The following is a 22,078-nucleotide window of genomic DNA, read 5'->3' on the forward strand; positions in this document are numbered from 1 at the left end:
GGTGGGTCCACTCCACTACCAATCCCTTCTTTCCCCAGGCTAGACTGTCAGGCCTCTTTGGTCCTGCACCTCTAGCTCCCCTTTCTGGCATTTTAATTCCTATGGCACATGGCCCTGCCTTCTCCTGGCCCCACCCTTGACCTGGTACTAGAGCAGAATGGGGAAGGCTTTTCCCATGCTCAGTGTAAGAACCTCCCCCTGCTGCCATCTTGGCCCAGGGGAGACTCTCTGGGCTCTGACTGACCATCCACCAGTAACAACACCAGGTGTGTGGAGGACTGTGGCTTCTCTCTTTTTGCATGAAACCGTTTCCTTGGGGAGAAATCATCTTAGGGTTGTGGCACCAAGACAAAGATTGAAAAAAGTTTGGAGTTTCTTGCCTGTGGTCAGCATTTACAGGAGTCAGGTGACATCACTTTCCACTCTAGACAGGTGATCTCAGGTAGCTTTTGTAGTTACAGGTAAGCCCACGGATACCTAAGGACTGGTTTTTGCCACTAAGGAAATAAATAAGCATTCTTCATGCCTCTTCTTTCTTTGCCACTACATATGTTTCTCCACAATCCTGATTTTTTAAAATCTTTTTGCCATGAAGAAATCTATACTCCTATTTTGCAGGATTGATGCCCACCCAGTTCTTATCTCTATGACCTCAGATCCTCTATCAGTTAAGATTTGATTGGCTGCAAGTGACAAAGACTAACAAGTAAACCCACTAAACAAGGCTGAATCAGATAGGGATTTTGTTTTACTCACATAACAAGAAAGCCTGAGATAGACTGTCCAGGGCTGGTGTGGTGGTTCTGTCTTTCTGCTCATTTATCCTTAGAAAGTGAGCTTTGTCCTCACACTTGCTGCCAGATGGTCACAAGGTGGTTGCCCCTCTTTAGCACTGTGTCTGTGTTCCCTGCAGGAAGAAGAGAAAGGACAAAAAGTGGTTTCCAGCAATGTGTTCCTATGTAAAAAGCTTTTCCAGAAGCCTCACTTAGCAATGTTCATTTATATTTCATTGGCCAGAACTATACATGGGCTCTGATAGCTGCAAGGGAAGCTGGAAAATGTAGGTTTCAGGCTGTACACACTTCTGCACCAGCAAGTTCAATGTCATGTACTGATTGTAAGGAAGAAGACAAGCCAGATTGCTATGTGAGAAAGGAGCAGAGTCTACTCAAGACCCATAGCTCATCTCAACTGCTGTCACCTTATATGTAAACATTCCCTCACATCTATCTTTCTAGTCCCACAAATGTAGCATGCCCTCTTCTCTGCTCAGCCCCAGCTCATGGCTCTGTAACTAAGGCCAACCTTAGGCTCAAATCCAGGCACTCTGTGAACCCCCAACAGCTGAGCCCTGATTCCTGGCTACCTCTAGCATCCCTCCGTTTGATTTCAGTAGCAACAGTTCTAGGGGTGACTAGCTGTGGTCCTAAGGAGTCATGGGGCCTTATCCACTGCAGATCTCTTTGGGCCCTGAAGTGCCCTAAGTAAAACCTTCAGAGTCAAGGAAGGCCAGTCTTTATGTGAAGTTTGCACCCACCTGACATATCTCTCCAGAAATGACAGATGCCCCTGTTCTGAGGTTTGCTGCTTTAGAGATAACCTTCCCACCTTACAAAGATGAAGACATAGAATGTCTCTGACTGGGCAAGTGTCACAGAGTTCTGCCCATTCACTTCAAACTCCAACTAATGGGGAAAGGCAGTACCACCATTTTCAATAAGAATTCAGCCTGTAATCCAAGTTTAACTTCCCCAGGCAGCCCACAGATTGTACCATAGTCACCTTTGATGTAAGAATCCTATCTCAGCCTTCAAATGACCTCTGGAGAAACAAGGCAGGTAGGGTCTTGAAGTCAGTAAAATGTGGAACCCTGAGCTCATCCACCCCTCTCTACTGACCTCTTGACCCGTCCCTGGAATATCACCCTCCAGGGCCATGGCCTTATTTGCTCTTGGGCCCTGAATCGAGAGTTTTGAGGGACAGTCAGCATAGCAAAGCCATAAGGAGTAGTGAATCAACTCCTGGAGCCAACCTTCCCATTTTTTTCCAATAGGCAAAAATCACACACGAAACAGGAAAATGGAACCTTTGTCTGTGCTCTAATTTCTTAACTCAAGTGACCATGAAGAATAAATTCATTCTATCACTCATTATGCAGCCAGCCTCTGGAACCCAGCTACTCAGTAAATTATTATTTTGGGGGAGTATATATCCTGGTCTTGGCTTGGAAAGGGAAGGGAAAAGTAGAAAAGAATGGTAGAAAAAATGAGGGCTTTTTGAGTAGCAGAGAATATCATACCTTAAAGATCCAGCAAGACCCTTGCTACATGCCCTTGTTTTATGATAAGCAAGTCAAGAAGAGTTTCACCTTTCTTTACCTTGATGACTTAAGAGCTGGGACTCTAAGTCACCAGGATATCTTGAGCAGTAGCCCAGAGCCCACCCTATAAAAGGGCTCTCCATAGGTGTGCATTGAATGAATGTATAAGGGAATGAGTGAATGAATGTATATGTGTAGGGTTATGGATGCTGAGACTATTAAAGGTGAGGATGGTCGCTATTGTTGATTTGTGGAGAATTAATTGATGGAAAAATTAAAGGATTTCTTAATTAAGTCAAGTGACCTTAGAAGAAACAATTGTAGAAGCATAAAAACTAAAGCTACACATTCATCTCACAAAGTATATAAATAATTAATAGGAGGTGGGGAAAAAGAAAAGGAAAAATGGAGCCAGGGGATAAAGCCACAAGTACAAAGAGTTTGAGAATAACTTGTTATTGGTTAATTTTTATTTTTTAGTTTTTTTTTGTTTTGTTATTGTTTAAATACATTTACCTCCATTTTCCTTTCACCACTTTCCCCTGCCTCACCCACCCCCACCTCCTACCCTCAATCCTTCCCTTCTTGGGCTTTTTTCATGGGTCCTTTATGCCAGTTCCTTGACCCTTCCTTTTCTTTTCCCCATTATCCCCCTCCCTTCTCCCCTCTGGTTATTGTCGGTTTGTTTTTTCTTCCAATGTTGCTGGTTATATTTTTCTTGCTTGTTTGTTTTGTTGATTAGATTCCAGTTATAGGTAAGAGCATATGGTATTTGTCTTTCACTGCCTGGCTTGCTTCACTTAGCATAATGCTCTCTAGTTCCATCCATGCTGTCGCGAAGGGTAGAAGTTCCTTCTTTCCTCCTGCTGTGTAATATTCCATTGTGTAAATGTACCATAGTTTTTGGATCCACTCATTTATTGAAGAGCACTTAGGTTTCTTCCAGCACTTGGCTATTGTAAATTGTGCTGCTATGAACATTGGGGAGCATAAGTTCTTTTGAATTGGTGTTTGGGGATTCTTAGGGTATAATCCCAGCAGTAGAATCGCTGGGTCAAAAGGCAGATCCAGTTTTAGCTTTTTGAGGAAATTCCAAACTGCTTTTCATGGTGGCTGGGCCAGTCTGCATTCCCACCAACAATGTACTAGGATTCCCTTCTCTCCACAACCGTGCCAGCACTTGTTTGTTGATTTGGTTATGATGGCCATTCTGACTGGTGTTAAGTGGTATCTCATTGTGGTTTTAATTTGCATCTCTCTGATGGCTAGTGATGATGAGTATCCTTTCATATGTTTCTGTGTATGTCCTCCTTGGAGAAGTGTCTGTTCAGATTCTTTGCCTATTTTTTAATTGGATTGGTTGTTTTCCTGGAGTGGAGTCATGTGAGTTCTTTCTATATTTTGGAGATGAAACCCTTGTCTGAGGTATCATTGACAAGTGTATTTTTACAATATGGTTGGCTCCCTTTTCATTTTGCTGATGTTTTCTTTAGCTATGCAGAAGCTTCTTATTTTGATTAAGTCCCATTTGTTTATTTTTTCCTTTATGTCCCTTGCTCTAAGGGACATATCGGTGAAAATATTGCTGTGTGGAATATCTGAGAGTTCCCTGCCTATGTTTTCCTCCAGGACTTGTATGGTGACACAACTTTTTAAAGTCTTTTATCCATCTTGGGTTTACTTTTGTGTATGGTGTAAGTTGGTGGTCAGATTTCAATTTTGTTGCATGTAGCTGTCCAGCTCTCCCAACACCATTTGTTGAAGAGGCTATTTTTACTCCATTTTAAGCTTCTGCCCCCTTTGCCAAATATTAATTGACCATGGAGACATGGGTTTATTTCTGGGCTCTCTATTCTGTTCCATTGATCTATGTGTCTGTTCTTATGCCAGTACCAGAATCTTTTGATGACAGTGGCCTTGCAATATAGTTTGATGTCAGGTATTGTGATTCCCTCCTACTTTGTTCTTTCTCAAAATTGCTACAGTTATTCAGGGTCATTTATGGTTCCATATAAATTTTTGAAATGTTTGTTCTATATCTGTGAAATGTGTCATTGGTATTTTGCTAGGGATTGCATTAAATCTATAAATTGCTTTGGGTAGTATGGTCATTTTGATGATGTTAACTCTTCCAATCCATGAACATAGTATATGCTTCCATTTAGTTGTACCTTCTTTAATTTCTTCAGTGTTGTGTAGTTTCCTGAGTACAGGTCTTTTACCTCCTCGGTTAAGTTTATTCCTAAGTACTTTATTTTTCCTAAGTACTTTATTTTTCTTGTTGCTATAGCAAATGGGATTTTTTCCTGATTTATGCTTCTGATATTTCATTGTCAGTGTACAAATGCCTTCAATTTTTGAATATTGACTTTGTATCCCACTGTTTGGCCAAATTCACTTATTAGGTCGAGTTGTTTTCTGGTGGAGTCCATAGGGTTTTCCATGTACACTATCATGTCATCTGCAAACAATGACAGTTTTACTTCCTTCTTTCTAATTTGGATGCTTTTATTTCTTTTTCTTGTCTGATGGCTGTGACTAGGACTTCCAATACTATGTTGAATAGAAGTGGTGAAAGCTGACATCCTTGTCTTGTTCCTCAGCTGTCAATCAAGTCACTCTGCACTCAGCAGGCAAGCTTAGACACCACAGGGTGGGGCAGAGTCCCTCCTGGGGGCAGGGTTATAGGATCCTCCCTTGCTGCTGCCGCTCAGTAGTGCCTGAGCCAGATGGCTGCTGCTATACAGAGGAGGCGTCAGCACCGGGATCCCACCAGCTACTCTCTCCATTCTCTCCCCAAAGCCTCCATCTCCAGTCTCTCCTCAAGTGTCTCTAAACTACTCTGCACCCCCTTTAGCCAAGGATCTACTGTCCGTGGCTGCCACTCTACTGGAGTGGATAGAATGTACTCAGCAGTCACATTCTAGCACCATCAGGCTGGGGCCGAGTCTCTCCTGGGGACAGGGCTAATTGTGTCCTCTCATGCTGTGGCTGCTCAGGGCAGTGGTCTGCCTGACAAAGATGCCTGCCACCATATGGGGAATGAGTCAGCACTGGGATCCCGCCGGCTACTCTCTCAGTTCTCTCCCCAAAGCCACCTTCCCCAGTCTCTCCTCAGGCGTCTTCAGCCCACTCTGCCCCCGCCTTTGCCAGAGACCAAGGTAAGTGATGCAAATAAAAATTTATGCATTGGCCCTTTAAACGGCTCTTTGCATCTCCAGACGCCTGTCTCTGGCAGAGAGCAACCCTGCCACTCTTCAGAGTTCATTGTTATCTGTGTTCTTTTTTGGGTTCTGGTGCGGTAGGCTGGAGATCCCCACTTAAGGTTTAGACCCCACTCGTCTCAGTGGGATCCAACTGGCCATTTAAATATCCTTCTGGCTCTGCTGCATGTGGACACCCAGTCAGCCTTCCCAAGTCTCCACCATACTCCTTACCAGTTAGGTTGTGCTAAAGCTGGTTCTTCTGTCTGTCTGAGGTTATAAGGCTTCTCTCTCACTATTCAGTTGTTTGTTCCAGGTGATTTTTTCCACAGTTTAGTTGTAATTCCAGATTGGTCCTGGGAGGAGGTCATTGTGACATCCATTCATTCCTCTGCCATCTTGCCCCTCCCTCTGAACACTTTATTCTGATTAATTTTTAAATAAAGTTTTCATTTTGGAATAATCTTAGATTTGCAGAAAATACAGAGTTTCTGTGTACTGTTTAGCCAGTTTCAGTGTTTCCTGATGTTAACATCTTACATTACCAAGGTACCTGTGTGAAACTAAGAAGCCAACATCGGCATATTAATGTTAACTAAGCTTTAGACTATCTGGATAATCAGTTTTTCCATTAATGCCCTTCTTCTGTTCCAGGATCCAATCCAGGATCCACATCACATTAGTTCATCATTGTGCTACTTAGTCTCCTCTGCTCAATGACAGTTCCTTAGTCTGTTTTGGTTTTCATGCCCTTGGCAGCTTTGAGAAGTATGGTCAAGTATTCTGTAGAATATCCTTCAAAATGGGTTTGAGGTTTTCTTATGGTTAGACTGGGGTTATGGGTTTTGGGGAAGACTCCCACAAAGGTGAGGTGCCCTTCTCATCACTTCATATCACGGGGCACATCATATTCACATGAGTTCACTGGGGATATTATCGTTGATTAATTTTTTTGACCACAGTTCTTGCCTTCACCCCAACACATCCCATATTTATTGCCAAAATTCCCTCTTTCAAGCTTACATGAAGTGGTATGGAGGTCCCTTTCAAAATTCTCAGAACCCTGTTCCTTCATATCTTAACTGAGACCCTGATCCCACAATTATTCTCTTGCTTCAATAGCAACAATCTCTCCTTTTATAGTGATTTGTTGAGTGTCTGTTTAAACATTGACAAAGAGAGTGCATGAAACAGATAAGCATCTTTAAATGATGTTTTTAGGGCATGGGAAAAAATATAAGCAATGAAATGCAAAAGTAGATATAGAAAATACAATATGGGAGAAAAATGACAGTCAAATCAAACACAGGCAAAATTTGTGATTCAAAAGCAAATGCAAAATGGAAAAAGAGCGGTGAAAAGCAGAAGTTTAAAAATCAAAACTTTCCAACTTTAAAATAAAGTTTTGCAAAAGTAGAGAAAATTTAAGTGGTTTGAGTTTGTATAGGAACAGAAAATAGATAAACAATACACTTCAAATAGGTAAGACAAATTTTAATGAGGAGCCAAATATCACAGTTACCCGATCTTGAAAAACTATGGCAATTTGGAAAGTTCAAGATGCCTTTGGCAGCCCCTAAGTGCATAATAGCTATCAGCTTGGACTTAATGATGAAGAGGTCTAAGAAAGATGGTCCCAAAGGCTAGAATGTGGGCCTTTTACTTAATTTGTATAAACAGAGTCATTTGTTTTGAGAGGCTAACAACAAAGGAATTTGAAATCCTTTTAAAAAAATATTTAAGTTGATAAAATGTTTTTTATTTGTTTATTTTTGAAGAAAAGAGTGTATTAACATGTTTTCTAAATGTGGCTTGTGCCAATGTTAATGAATGTTTTGTTCATGCAAAAGAATTCATGTTGTTCCTTCTCTGTTCACACATGGTATTGGGAGTTGGTTCCTTCTGATGAGGGCTTACGGTTTCTTTAGTATATCCCCATTTATTCCTTACCTCTAATTTTTCATTTTTGCTGGTTTAGATCTTGGGAGTGAAATCTCTTTTGCCGGAAGAATTGGGGTTTGCTTCTTCCTTGGGTGACCTGGGTTGACGCTTTTCCTTGCTCTCACTTTCACATGTTCTTGCAAGAGAAGCAGCCAATGAATGGGTAGGACAGTAAATTTGTCACCACAGGTTGGCTCTACTTTGGGACTCTCATACCAACCACATCCAGGTTCTAAAGATTTTATTTTTTTCGAGAGAGGGGAAGGGAAGAAGAAAGGGAGGGAGAGAAACATTGATATGCGAGAGAAACATCAGTTGGTTGCCTTGTGCGTACCTCCAACCAGGGAGCCGGCCTGCCTAGTCCAGACTTTGGTCCCATCTAGCACATGTGCCACACACTGGGCATTCCATCCCACACAATAATGTCAACATAAGGTTAAGAAAAGGCATGTAATCCACACAAAACTATGTAATGCATTAAACCTTCAGGTTGCATAGAGGAAGCACAGATCCTACTAGATCCCATTTCTATCACTTGCAAGAACTTGGAGAGCAGGTTCTTTCCTGGCCCAACCTAGCCTAAGGCCTCTGCCATGTCTGGACCTTTCCTCCAGGTTCATGGGGTTTGTGCTGTAGGCTCATCTGTCCTGAGAAGTGTGCTCTGTTCTGTTACAACTCATGTTTTTATGACATTGGTTAGTCCACAGATGACTGGTAAAAAGAGGAATAATGTCAATATACCACGGAATGGAGACTAAGTTGATTCATCTGTGATTTTTCCAAGTGAGTGGAGAGGTGGAACAATGGGAATGGAATTATAAATTTCAACAAGACCAAAAAAAATCAGTCTGGTGCTGCATACACAGGAGGCTTTGGAGACTTGTTTTAAGTGAATTAGAAAGGAGGGCATACAGGGCTTCCCCGGAGCATCACGCCTCCTGTGGGAGCGGTGCCTTCTCCTCTGCCTGCCAGGGCTGCCCTGGGGCTCGGCGCGCTGCCTTGTATTGCTTGCCTGGCACCTGCGAGCGAACATGACCACTCTTTCGCCTTTGTACATCTCTACCATCCCTGGCGCAGACTCCAGAATGCTAAGCTTCCTGCTTGGGCTGTTAAATTATATCTCAAGGACAAATTATTGTTTTTGCTGGCTTCTAGTTACAAAGTTGTATAGGTTTTAGATGGCTGGACCTTAGTTCTCCCGTAAACTGAACTATTTTTCAGGGAACTATTTTGTAGGACAAAAGGTTTTTCAAGAGTCCATATTGAAAGCCGGGTAGTGAGCTATGTGTTTTCCTTTAGACCACACTCAGATCTTTCCCTCTGTCATGTTCTTAGCTAGGGACACTGTTTCCTCCATTGTCCCAAAGTTTGAAAGATAGGTGCTGAGGAGAAGTGAGGAGAAGTCATTCAGTCTCTAGAAGTTATCTCAATACAAACTTCATCTGCCTCCCTCTAGGCCCCAAACTTCATAAAGGCAAAGATCAAATCTTTTATCTCATATCCCTCGTGCCTGGAGTAAAGCCTGGACTCAATGTGGAAATATTAAGTCAAGTTGTCTATAACAGGGGTCAGAAAGCCAGATGCCTTCCCCAGGTACTCACCCCATGGAAGCAGGGCCAGAACTAAACTGCAAGACTTTTAGCAATAAGCCCCATGGCACTCCAAGGGTGTCTGTCCCTATACCAAGTTAGCTCCACTCTAACTCAACTGAGCTAATTGACACAATTAGATCTTTTAATAACTTTCTTGGGCTCTTCTCCTGCGATAGGGACTAGCAAAGTCATTGCTACCAAAAACAAAATAAAAAGTACAATGGTGCAATAATACCATTTGAAAATAATAGTAGGGGAAGAATATAAGTGCATGGCTAAGAAAGATGTTACATGAATTGTGAACATTGCTTAAGGGAGCGGGAGGACCCCTTAATTATCCAATGAAATGGGAACTGTCTAGACAAGCAATTCAGATAGCTCAGGCTGAAGCCAACCCTCAGGAGTTTGTGCCAAAGCCCAACCTCAGTCCTGCCTACTGGAATCTCAGGGCTTTCATTTGCCCTGGGTTAAACCACATCTCGGTTGGCGGCCAACTGTTAACAATGAGTGGCTTACCATAAGAAGGCCTAAGGGAATTTATCTCTTCGTTTGTGTTCACTGAGGTCATGGGCAGGTGAACTTAAATCTAGCTTCCAGTGGTCACCCAGTAGGCAAAGAACTGCTTCCCCTAAGTTCCAAGACTCATAGTTACTTTGGCCAGACCCTCTATACCTGGCCTTGCCCTGCTGTCCTTTGTACATCCCTAGAGGAAAAGGCATAAGACACAGTATTAGAAATCAGAAGATGTGCATGCCAACACCAGCTCTGCAGAGGACCTGCTGGAGAACTGTGGGAGGTCACTTAACCTGCCTGCTTCTCAGTTCCTCACCATGAAGTGAAGGGGCCAAACTGGACGATTGCATTTTCTTTAGAGTAGGGAAGTGATATGACATTTTCATTATAGAATTTATAAAATACAGAAAAATATTAATATGCAAAGTATTTTAGGTACTATTGTATAATTTTGGATCAATTGTATAATTTTGAATCCTTCCTTTTCTCCTAACAGGATATAAAGGACTTCTCCATCTATTAAAAAAAAATGCTGCATAATTTTTAATAGCTTTCTAAAATTTCACAACCATTTGGTATCCAAAATGCCTCCCCGTGCAAACATTTTAGAATTCTTGGAGTGATGATACAAAATAAAAATGGATTTTTTAAAAAGAATGTCTTTCTAAGAAAAAGAGAAGAGAGAGACAGGTAATGTCTTTGGGTACCATGCTGTAGTCACTGTGGGGCATAATCTAATCACATTGCTTTGGTAGATAGTCCTCTATGGTTCTTTCTTACTCTTGTGTGTCTTGCTGAGTATGTCAAGAATGTAAGATCATGACTGTTTTTTACCTGAGCCAGGGTTGTGGTCTCAGCAAGCAACCCTGAGATATGAGGTAAGAGCTACTCCAAAAGGAAGGGCAGGCTTGCTTATTGCTTGCTACAAAAGCATTGCATGACACAAGCTCAGTGTTCCTCAGCTGCAGTGCAAACCCACTGTATGTGCAACATCTATCTGGAACCCTCTGCATTTTTCCCACAATGCAGATGCAGATGCCAGTATCCATGCTGCTTGCTGCACTGTGAGTAATGAAGTCTTGTGTCTCTGAGCCAAAAGTCTTACATCTTCTTCCAGCAATAGACTCATTAACTTACAAGCTTATAAGTGGCATAAAATCAACACCCAGACCAAAAAATTATTACTTGTTAGTTAAACAATGACAGTAGAGCAGCAAGGACATTTAGACTTCAAGAAGTAAAGCATCTTGCTTAACTTCACACAGCTGATTAGTGACAGAGCTAGAAATCCAACCTAGGTGTATTGGACTCCAAACCCCACATATTATATTGGCTGATTTCACCATATTACAAACCATACTGTATCCTCTAGTCAGTAGAAACCACTTGATATGAAATTAACTAAGAATTTCAAATGGATTCTTTATTAAGAAAAGTAGTTGATCCTAGTTGGATGTGGAATCTGAAGATTTTTTAAAATTTTTATTTATTTATTTTTAGAGAGGGGAAGGGAGAGAGAAAGAGAGAAAAGAGACATCTACCAGTTGCACACCCCTAATGGGCAGGGCCTGGCCCACCACCCAGGCATGCGCCCTGACTAGGAATTGTACCAGCGACCTTTTGGCTCACAGGCCAGCATTCAATGCACTGAGCCACACCAGTCGAGTCTGAAGATTCCTTACTTGGAAAAGCTTACCATCTGTTACCTATTTGAAGGCTTGATCTACAAGCTACAAATTGGTTTATTTAGATTAAATGAAAACATTTAAATCTGGTTGTTGTGGTGTTTCATTGGCTTTAAAAAGAATTTTTTTCTCCAGTAAGCTCCAGAATATAAATATAATGAGTTTTCTCAAAAATGAAATGAACACAGTAGGATGCATTCGAATACCTATATAGGCAGAAGTTATAAGCTCTCTATGCTGGAGAGAAGACAAGGTAATGAATAACCCTAGGGACATGTGTCACTTCTATACTGGGCAAGAGACATTTTTTAAGACTTGATTTTTTTTACAGCAAATTTAGGTTCACAACAATAAGAGGAAGAGAGAGGTTTCTCACGTACCCCTTACCCCCACAAATGCTTAGCTTCTCCCATTAATAACATCTCCCACCAAAGTGTACACATTGACGCTTCATTATCACCCAAAATTCATAGTTTACATTAGAGTTTGTTTTTTATTGATTAAAAACAGAACATTGCCTATTGCCAGGAAATTGTTGTGATGGAACACCCAATGAACTTAATAATAGCGCTTTGGCACAGTGCCTAGTATCCAGTAATGGGTAGACATGCTGATTAGGTACTTGGTATATGTTTTCTCAGTGAATGGCAGTTATTCGTTCATCCATTTATTTCATCCTTAAGTACTTACGTAGCGGCTGCTGAAAGTGCAGACACTACCAGGCACTGGAGAGACAGACAAGAGTGAACAAGCAGAAGTCCCTGTCCTCATGGAGCATATGTTTTAGAAGGGTGACCGATAATGAACAGATACACAGACATAGAATGTCAGTGAAAACTGTTCTGAAGAAGAGTTAAATAGAAAGAAGAGGCTAGAGAGAAGTGGAGGGAGGCGGGGCGGGTGCCCTGTTGGATTACATGGTCGGTGAGGCCTTGGCAGAGACGGCAGCTGAGTGACGTATAGGGACAAGCAGAGGGAAGATGTGGTTTACTGGTACCTGGATTAAGACTAGACAAGAGAGCCAGGTAAAAGGGACAAGGTTTCTTTGTAGGCCAGCCTCGTTTTCTATATGTGGACCATGGTCTCTCTGTGGACTTTAGCTCACCTGTTGCATCAGATAATCCTCATGCATAGAGGCAGCAAACAGAGTCTTTTGTTTGTCATTTACCTCAGGTGACCATCAAAGAATTAGACACTTTTATTTTTATTTAAATTGAAAAAAAATTGATTTTTCTCACATGCCGGCCCTGATAGCAGAGGATGAGTGGGCTGTGTTGGTAGCAGAGACGAGTCATGTTTTGTTATAAAGAGCATGGGGTGGGAGTGGGGGGCGAGTGGAGAGGAGGAGAAACACAACATGGCTCCTGTTCCCAGGGGAGCCAATGGAATGGGTAAGGCACCAAGCATGGGCAACAGAGAGTGAGGAGGAAGGGGAGAGCGCTGTGCTGCTTGTGAACATTTTTGTGGGGCTGGCAACCAGTTTGATCTCAGTGGGCATTCTCATGGGCCAAGGCAGGAGTTGGCATCACCAGCCTCTCTCTCAGCTCTTGGCTTGAAGGACCAAGAGAGGAAGAATAGATCCCACCCCCACTTCTATACCTAATGTTGGGAACAAAAGTCAGAGGATTAGGAGACTGCCTAAAGGCTGGGGCCTTCTCACTGAGCTGAACGACACAAATTCTGCCACTTTCCTTCCACCCAGTGCGGGGAGGGGGATGATTTACTTGCACTGTAAATATTTAATCATTAGTTGAGTTCAATTCACAAAAGAGTTAAAACGTGGGAAAACCAGATCCACACCACACTCCACCCCACTGTTTTTGGCTTTCACTTAATTTTGTAACATTAATTCTTTGATCCTTCCACCCATAAATCATTTAAGTGACTTTGATTAAATAACCACTTAACTTCCAAAATTCTTTGTATAATGATTGTATTTCTTGTCATATGCTATACAATTATAATGAGGTTTTACAAAGCAGGTTCAGATGCCAGCGCACCTGGACTCTCCCCAGCGCGTTGTGATTTAAGGCAAGTCATTTCACCTCTCAGGGCTTAGCCTTAGCATTGATGAGAAAAGCTTGGTATTTAATATACACCCCCTGTGGAGACGGTGTCGGGAATTTTATTCAGTTGGTGTTTATAAAGGATCTTTATTAGAGACCCCAGGGAAGGTGGAACCCATGAATATTGTAATATGCAATAGGAACTCTGTTGTGTGGACCCTCTAACTGGTGTTATAGAATGACCTGTTTTTGGCTTCACGTTCCCTACTGGGACTTTCTTCTGGCTTCTCCGCATACTGGGTTTCACTGTTCTCCCAGTAGCTGGTAGATCTGGGGTGTGGCTGCACAGACGGGACAGATGGCAGCTTCTATGCCCAGCTTGTGGAGGCCATGGTTATGTCTGCATAGGACGAGCAGGGACTGTCATGTCTCTGCTTCTGCGGGTTAACACAAATCTGTGAAATGCAAGCCCCCAGTTCAGCTCACAAGGTTTTATCAAAACTTGTAGCAAATGTCTCTTCATTTTGGTGCCCCCACAGCGTTATTGGTCATACTTGTTGACTCCCACTAACATTTTTGTGCCGCTGTGTTACAGTCTGAACCGTGTCAGTCTGGCGATGTTTTTCTGCGACCCCTATGTTTACACTAACTGTTAAAGACGACAGTAAAACGTATACAATGGACATGGTTCAAATATTTCCCACTGCTTCCTGAATGATTATTTCTCTATGAGAGCAAGAGACCAATGAAATGTGGACCTAAGGAAAAGCAGCAACAAAAGCCAGGGGTTTTTAAGTTTAAGCTAATATTTAACGTGGGATAAGGACTACTGGTAAATATTGATTTACCTTCCCTCCTATTCCCCTAAGGGCTTAATCTCACAGCTCAGGACATTAAACAATTGTTTATTATTCCACCAGTATTATAAAAACAATACTGGAATTCTTTTCCTTCTTTTTTTTTTTTTCTTAAAGAAATCAAAAGCAGCCAGTGTCCCAGCAGGACCAAGCCAGTACACATGTGTGGAGTGACACACCCACACAGAAACAGGCCTTGCTGTGGCTCCCCTTTACACGGACCTGCTCTGTGTCTGGTCAGAACATGGACTTTTACCTACAACAATACTTGAAAGTTCCTTGCCCTCTGGGCTTTAAAGCGAGCTAAAAGGACTGGTGGGAAGTGACTGACCCTCCCAGTAGCCACCTGAGCCATCTAGAGCAGCGCTGTCCGGTGAGAATGTTCTGAGATAATGGAACTGCTCTGTGTCTGCACCCTGTGGTCACCACCAACCACAAGTGGCAGTTGAGCACTTGAAATGTGGCTTGTGCCACCGAGGAACTGAATTTTAAATTTCATTGCAATTTTAATAATTTAAATTAAAATAGCCATGTGTGACCAGTGGCTACCATGTCAGACAGCACAGAAGTAGTCTCCCAAAAGTTAGCTTAATAATATGTAGACCCTACTCACACACAACAAGTATAGAGTTAAAATGCAAGAATGGTTCTGCTTTTACTTTGAACCCCTTTTCACCTGAGGAATGGCAGGTCCTGGGACATTCTGGCCTCCCTTTGTAATCAAACTTTGCCCTGCTTCTCTTCTGTGTTCCACTTTGTGTGTGTGGGAGCGGGGGAGGGGGTGTACATATATATACACACACAACTTTATTGAGATATAACTAACATATCATACAATTCGCATCTTAACAGTATACAGTTCAGTATTTAGTACTATGTTCACAAAGGCAGCTATCACCACTACCAACTTTATAACATTTTCATTACTCCAAGTGAAAAGCCTGTACCCATTAGCAATCACTCACTATATCTTCTCAAACCTTTACCCCCAAACCCTGGAAACCACTAATCTGCTTTCTGTCTCTATAGTTTTGCTACTCTAGACATTTCATATAAATGGAACCACACAATATCTGGTCTTTTGTAACTGTCTTCTTTCACTGATAATATTTTCAGGGTTTATCATATTGTAGCATGTATCAGTACTCCATTCCTTTTTGCGACTGAATAATGTTCAGTCAGTTTGAACATTATGAATGAATGTGTCAGTTTGTTAAGCCATTCACCAGTTGATGGTCATTGGGGTGTTTTCATTTCTTGCCTATTATGAATAATGCTGCTATGATCATCCGTGTGTAAGTGTATGTGTGAATGTAAGTTTTCATTTCTCTTAGACGTATACCCAGGAATGAGATTGCTGGGTCATATGTCCACTCTCTGTTTGACCTTTTGTAGAACCGCTAGACTGTTTTCAGAGGCAGCTGAGCCATGTAATACTCGGCAATGTGTAAGGACTCCAGTTTCTCCCCATCCTGGTCAACACTTCTTCTTTTCTGCCTTTTTGATTAGAGCTATCCCAGTGTGTGTGAGGTGGCACCTCTTTGGGGTTTTGATTTGCATTTCCCTGACAGCGGACTGCTCTGGTCCCACCTGTGCCCAATCTGTGCAGGCCCATTCCATAGGTGGGTTTGTCCTGGGAATGCAGTTGTGCAAGAAGAGAACACGTTCCATCTGGGTGTTTCTTCAGAAATAACAGAAGTTACTTCTATAGCACAGTCACCACCTGAAATAAGGGATGATAATATCAACCATTGTTGTGCCCAGTTGGATGTCAGATACATTTATGCTTTCCTGACTCAGATTCCTAAGCAGGGACCCTTCCCCTAAAAACTCCCTGTAAGTAAAAGTGGTTTGAGCCAGTCCGATGGGAACACTTTGAAAATTTTTCTATTATACAAGAATTTTCCCCCGAGTTCTCAATGTCTCAAACAAAATATTCTAAGATCGCCTTGGAATTGTAGTGGTTTAAATGATGCTAAACATGCAAAGCAAGACTCAGAATGCGAACTCAGGTTGAGATAAGAAAGATAGATATCCAGGTATAGAAGGCCCTGACGTGCAGGTGAGTGACTTAGGTGCAGGAACAGCACCACCCCCAGCTATCTCACTGTATCATTTCTTTAGTAAATACAGACTGCCTGGGTATGCTGGGCACAGCGCTGCAGATAGGACAGTGAACATTTTGGTCATCCTGGTCTTTGTTTCCACAGAGGTGAGGCAGGCAGTGGTAGAACAGTCAAATCGGCCACTGTTAAGGAGGAGTGTGCAGGGCCCTTGGGATTGAAACCATCTATTTCTTCTTTAGTCTCCTTCCACATCCTCACCTCAGATACCTCTGCAATATAGGACATACTCCATCTTGGTGTGACTCACTGTGGTACGATTTCTTATTTTTAATTGTTTAAGAGCCGTTACTTCATTTCTTTGTTCCCTCTTCTATTCTCCATTCTCTTTAGCGAGGTGTAAGTTCTATAACCAAGTTGTTTCTAGCATCTTAGGAGGTTCAGAGTTTGAAAAAGCAAGTTTCTGTTGTTACTGTTCCCTGCCTTTTTTGTCTTTCTGTCATATCAGTCCTTATCCTTTAATGTACAGCTTATATATTGCCTTCTCTGTGAAATACCACCGCCACTGTCAGTATTGTCGGACCTCCAGGAATAAATGCTCCATTTTTTTCCTTGAACTCCTATAGTACCTGCATTATAACACTTCCCATGTTGTAGAAGAAAGATTCTTTACTTGTTGGCTTTCTTTACCAGACAGTGAGCATCTCAGAGCAAGGTTTTCTGTCTGTGCATCCCATAAACAAAATGAAGGATAAAAATCACATGATCATATCAATAGATGCAGGAAAAGCATTTGCTAAAATCTACCACACATTTATGATAAAAACTCTTAGCAAAGTGGAAATAGAGAGAACATACCTCAGTATAATAAAGGCCATATATGCCAAACTCACAGTCAATATCAAACTCAATAGGGAAAAACTAAAGACATTTTCCTCAAGATTGGGAACAAGACAGGGATGTCCACTTGCATCACCCTTATTCAGCATAGTACTTGAAGTTCTAGCCACAGCAATCAGACAAGAAGAAGAAATAAAAGGCATCTAGGAAAGGAAGAAGTAAAATTGTCATTGTTTGCAGATGGTGTGATACTGTAAATAGAGAACCCTGAAGATTCCACCAAAACACTACTGGAATTGATAAATGAATTCAGTAAAATAGCAGGATACAAAATATCCAAAAATCAGTTACATTTCTCTATCCCTGTAATGAACTATCAGAAAGGGAAACAAAGAAAACAACCCCATTTACAATTGCATAAAAAAAATAAAATACCTAGGAATAAATTTCACCAAGGACATAAAAGACCTGTACTGGGAAAATTATAAGACACTGAAGAAAGGAATTGAAGAAGATACAAATAAGTGGAAACATGTACCATGGATAAGAAGAATTAACATCATTAAAATGTCCATACTACCCAAAGCAAGCTATAGATTCGATGCAATTCCTATGAAGGTACCAATGGCATATTTTACAGAACTAGAACAAATATTCCAAAAATTTACGTGGAACCATAAGAGACCCAGAATAGCCACAGCAATGAGAAAGAACAGTTAGAGGAATCACTCTGCCTGATAACAAACCATACTACATAGTAGCCCAAATAACAGTACTGGCATAAAAACAGACATGTAGATCAATGGAACAGAATAGAGAGCCCAAAAATAAACCCATTAGTATTTGACAAAGGAGCCAAGAACATAATATGGAGTAAAGACAGTCTGTTCAGTAAGTGGTGTTGGAAAAATTGGACAGATACATACCAAAAAATGAAACTAGACCACCTTCTTACAACATACACCAGAATAAACTCAAAATGGATTAAAGACTTTTAAATGTTAGAATCAAAACCATTAAATTTTAGACAAAAACATAAGCAGTAAGATCTTGGACATCGCTCACAGCACTGTCCTGTTATACCACCTCAGCTTTTTTATCCAGTCTTCTACTGATGGACACTTGGGCTATACCCTCAAGCAAGGGAAGCAGAAGGAAAAATGGCACTGTATCAAACTCAAAAGTTTTTTCACAGAAAAGGAAACCATCAACAAAATGAAAAGACAATCCACTGAATGGAAGAACATATTCGCCAATAATGCATCTGATAAGAGGTTCATATAAAAAATGCATAAAGAATTTATAAATAGGTGAATCAAGATGGTGGAAGAGTGAGTGGAAGTCACACTGACCTCCTCCCAGGACCAATATGGAATTGCAACCAAATTGTGGAGAAATCACCTGAAACAAACAACTAAACAATAGTGAGAGAGGAGCCTTGTAACCTCTGACAGACAGAAGAATCAGCTTTAGCCCAACCTAACTGGTAAGGAGTGAGGTAGAGACTCAAGAAGGTGGGTGGGGTGCCCACAGGTGGTAGTACCAGATGGATATTGAAATGGCCAGTTGTTTCCCCCTGAGAAGAGCGGGGCATAAACCATGAGCGGGGATCTCCAGCCTACAGCACCAGAGCCAAAAAAGTGCACAGATAACAATAAGCTGTGAAAAGCAGCCTGGTTGCTCTCTGCCAGAGACAGGCAGCTGAAGACAACAAAGAGCCTTTTAAAGGGCCAACGCATAAATTTTTATTTGCATCACTTACCCTGGTCTCCAGAAAAGGTAGGGGCAGAGTGGGCTAGAGACCCCTGAGTAGAGACTGGGGAAGGTGGCTTTGGGGAAAGAACTGAGAGAGTAGCCAGCAGGATCCTGGTGCTGACTCATCCCCCAAATAGCAGAAGCCATCTGGCTCAGGCAGACCACTCCTCTGAGTGGCAGCAGCATGAGAGGACCCAATAACCCCGGCCCCAGGAGGGACTAGGGCCTTCCCTGTGGTGTCTCTAAGCCAGCCTGCTAAATGTAGAGTGACTAGATTGACAGCTGAAGGAAACAGCCACAGCCAGTAGATTCCTGGAAGTCTCGACCAGACTGCCTAAGGTCAGACAGGGTCAACATCTGACATCATCAGAGGCAGATCCAGAAAGAAAAAACAGCAGTCTCCTACCATAGAAGTTCACACCACAAATTCAGGAAATCAAGACAGATCAACTTAAGAAGCAGAAGCAAAAAAGAAGAGCCTCACAAATAAATGGGAAGACAAAGAAAAACATGCCCCAGTCAAAGGGAGAGAAGGAATCTCCAGAAAGAGAACTAAATGAAATAGAGGCAAGTAAACTATCAGATATTGAGTTCAAAACAGCAGTTCTAAGGAAGCTCAATGAATTCAGTGAGCTCAGAATTACAAAAAAACTACAGGGAAACTGGAAACTTACTGCAAACTATATCAGCATGAAAAAGGACATAGAAACTATCCATAAGAAACAAGAGGAAATGAAGAATACAATTTCTGAATTGAAGAACACAGTAGAAGGAATCAAAAGCAGGCTAGATGAAGCAGAGGATCGAATCAGCAAGCTGGAGGACAAGGTAGAAAAAAGCTCCCAAAAAGTGCAAGAAAATGAAAAAAGACTCAAAAAGAATGAAGAGGCGTTTAGGGAAATGCAGGACAACATGAAATGTAATAATATCAGTATAATAGGGATACTGGAAGGAGAAGAGGAGGAGGAAGGGATAGAGAATCTGTTTGAAAAAGTAGTGATGGAAAACTTCCCTACTTGGGGAAGAGAAAATATCATACAAGTCCAGGAAGCACAGAGGGTCCCATTCAAGAGGAACTCGCTGAGGCCCACTCCAAGATACATCATAATTAAAATGGCAAATATCAAAGACAGAGAACCCTAAAGGCAATAAGGGAGAAAGAAATAGTAACATATGAGAGAGCCCCAGTAGGGCTAGCAGCTGACTTCTCAACAGAAACACTACAAGCCAGAAGGGAATGGCAAGAAATATTCCAAGTCATGAAAAGCAAAGGCCTGCAACCAAGACTGCTCTACCTAGCAAGGCTCTCAATTAAAATGGAAGGTAAAATAAAGAGTTTCCCAGACAAAAGAAGGCTATAAAAGAATACACCTCCACTAAACCAGCATTGCAAGATATGTTAAACGGACTACTTTTGGAAGATGAAGAAAAAGAGTCTATGGATACCCAGTTCCTTTCACTGTTGCCGATACTTGATATTACCAATTTTTTAATACTTATTAATCTGATTGTGACAATGATGTATTATTTTAATTGTTACTTTATTATTTATTGAAACTAAACCTGTTTTTGTATATTTCTTGCCTATTTCTATTATTTTTATAAGCGCTTTAAATGACTTTTGGTATTCTTTATCCATTTTTTGATTAAATGTTTGTAGAATTTTTGTCTTAAAAAGAACAAAACAAAACTACTAACCCTTTTTTTAGATGCATTAGGAATACTTTCCAATTCTATTACATGTCCTTTAACTTTTTTTATATGTATATTACTGTATAGTCTTAAATGTTTAATATAGTCATATTGTCAATATTCTACTTCGTAGCTTCTGGGTTTGAATATATTACTTCAGGGTAAAGGAAAGATTATTTTGTATTTTCTCCTAAAACTCCTTAGATTTTACATATTGATTTTTAATGCACCTGAATATTTTTTGTATAATGTGCAAAATAGGGCTCTATATTTGTTTTATTTCAAGTAATAGTGGCTCATGCACCTATTTTGAATAAGCCTTATTTTCCCCATTGATCAAACACCAAATTAATCATGTATTATAATGTTAGATATATATGTTTGTTTCTAGAATGCTCATTTTATTTCATTGATCTACTTGATTATTTCTCTGCTGATGTCATGTTGTTTTCATTGCTAAGACTTTATAATGGATCTAAATTTTTAAATATTTCTTAATGGATTTTGACGTTTAAAAAAATAAATAAAATCAATCTGCATTTAAAAAAAAAAAGAAAAGAAGGAATTCCAACCTTTTGCGACAACATGGATGGAACTGGAGAATATTATGCTTAGTGAAATAAGCCAATTGGTGAAAGACAAATACCATATGATCTCACCTATAAGTGAAATCTATTCAACAAAATAAACTAATGAACAAAATAAACCACAGGCATGGAAACAATGGAACAGACTGAAAGTGACCAGAGGGGATGGGAAGGAAGACAATGATGGAAAGAAAGAGAAGGGACTAAACAAAGAACACGTATGAATGACCCATGGACATGGACATCAGAGTGGGAATTGACTGTGGGAGAGGGGCATTGGGTGGGATGGGTGGAGGAGGGCAAAAGGAGAAAAATTGAGACAACTGCTAAATTACACATTTAGCAGGTGATCAATAAATAACTGAATGAATAAATGAATGAACAAACATATGGAGGAGTCAAATCATGTGAGCTCAGGTTCTTTCTTCTAGCTCATCATTGAAAGAGTAATGAATTGTCAACTCTTGTAATCTTTATTATTCTCTATTGATCTTTTAATATAATATGGAATATATAAATACATTTTCTTGCTGGAACATTGATTTTAAAAACGACAAAAACTAAATATTGAAAGGTGACAGGAAGTCAGTTGTTATAGACCTTCAGTGCTAATGCCAGTGCTAATACCTGGGAAATAGAGTTCACATATTACTCCACAGAGCATCCTGGCAATATTATTTTTAGGGTAATTAATTCAAAACATGATTTTTAAAAAAGAATTTATAAAAAACTTACAAAACTCAACACCAAGAAAAACCAAAAACCAAACAAACGATCAAATTTAAAGATGGCCGAAGGACCTGAATAGACACTTCTTCAAAGGGGACATACAAATGGCCAAAAGACATATGAAAAGATGTTCGCCATCACTCATCATCAGAGAAATGCAAACTAAAACCACAGTGACCTATCACCACACACCTGTCAGAATTTCTGTCAGTAAATCAACAAACAAGTGTTGGCAAGGACGTGGAGAAGAGGGAACCCTCATGAATTTTTGGTAGGAATTCAGATTGGTGCAGCC

The 22,078-nt window shown here is 40.9% G+C and overlaps 1 protein-coding gene across 1 annotated transcript in view; it reads left to right on the forward strand.

Annotated features, from left to right (window-relative positions):
• The window catches only part of THSD4 (thrombospondin type 1 domain containing 4), a 546,728-nt gene that overhangs the window by 296,901 nt on the left and 227,749 nt on the right, over positions 1-22,078 (forward strand). The gene's annotated exons all lie outside the window — the stretch shown is intronic.

Source organism: Pteronotus mesoamericanus, unplaced genomic scaffold, assembly GCF_021234165.1.
Source record: "Pteronotus mesoamericanus isolate MK-2021 breed Mesoamerican mustached bat unplaced genomic scaffold, CSHL_Meso_final contig_100, whole genome shotgun sequence".
Lineage (NCBI taxonomy): Eukaryota > Metazoa > Chordata > Mammalia > Chiroptera > Mormoopidae > Pteronotus > Pteronotus mesoamericanus.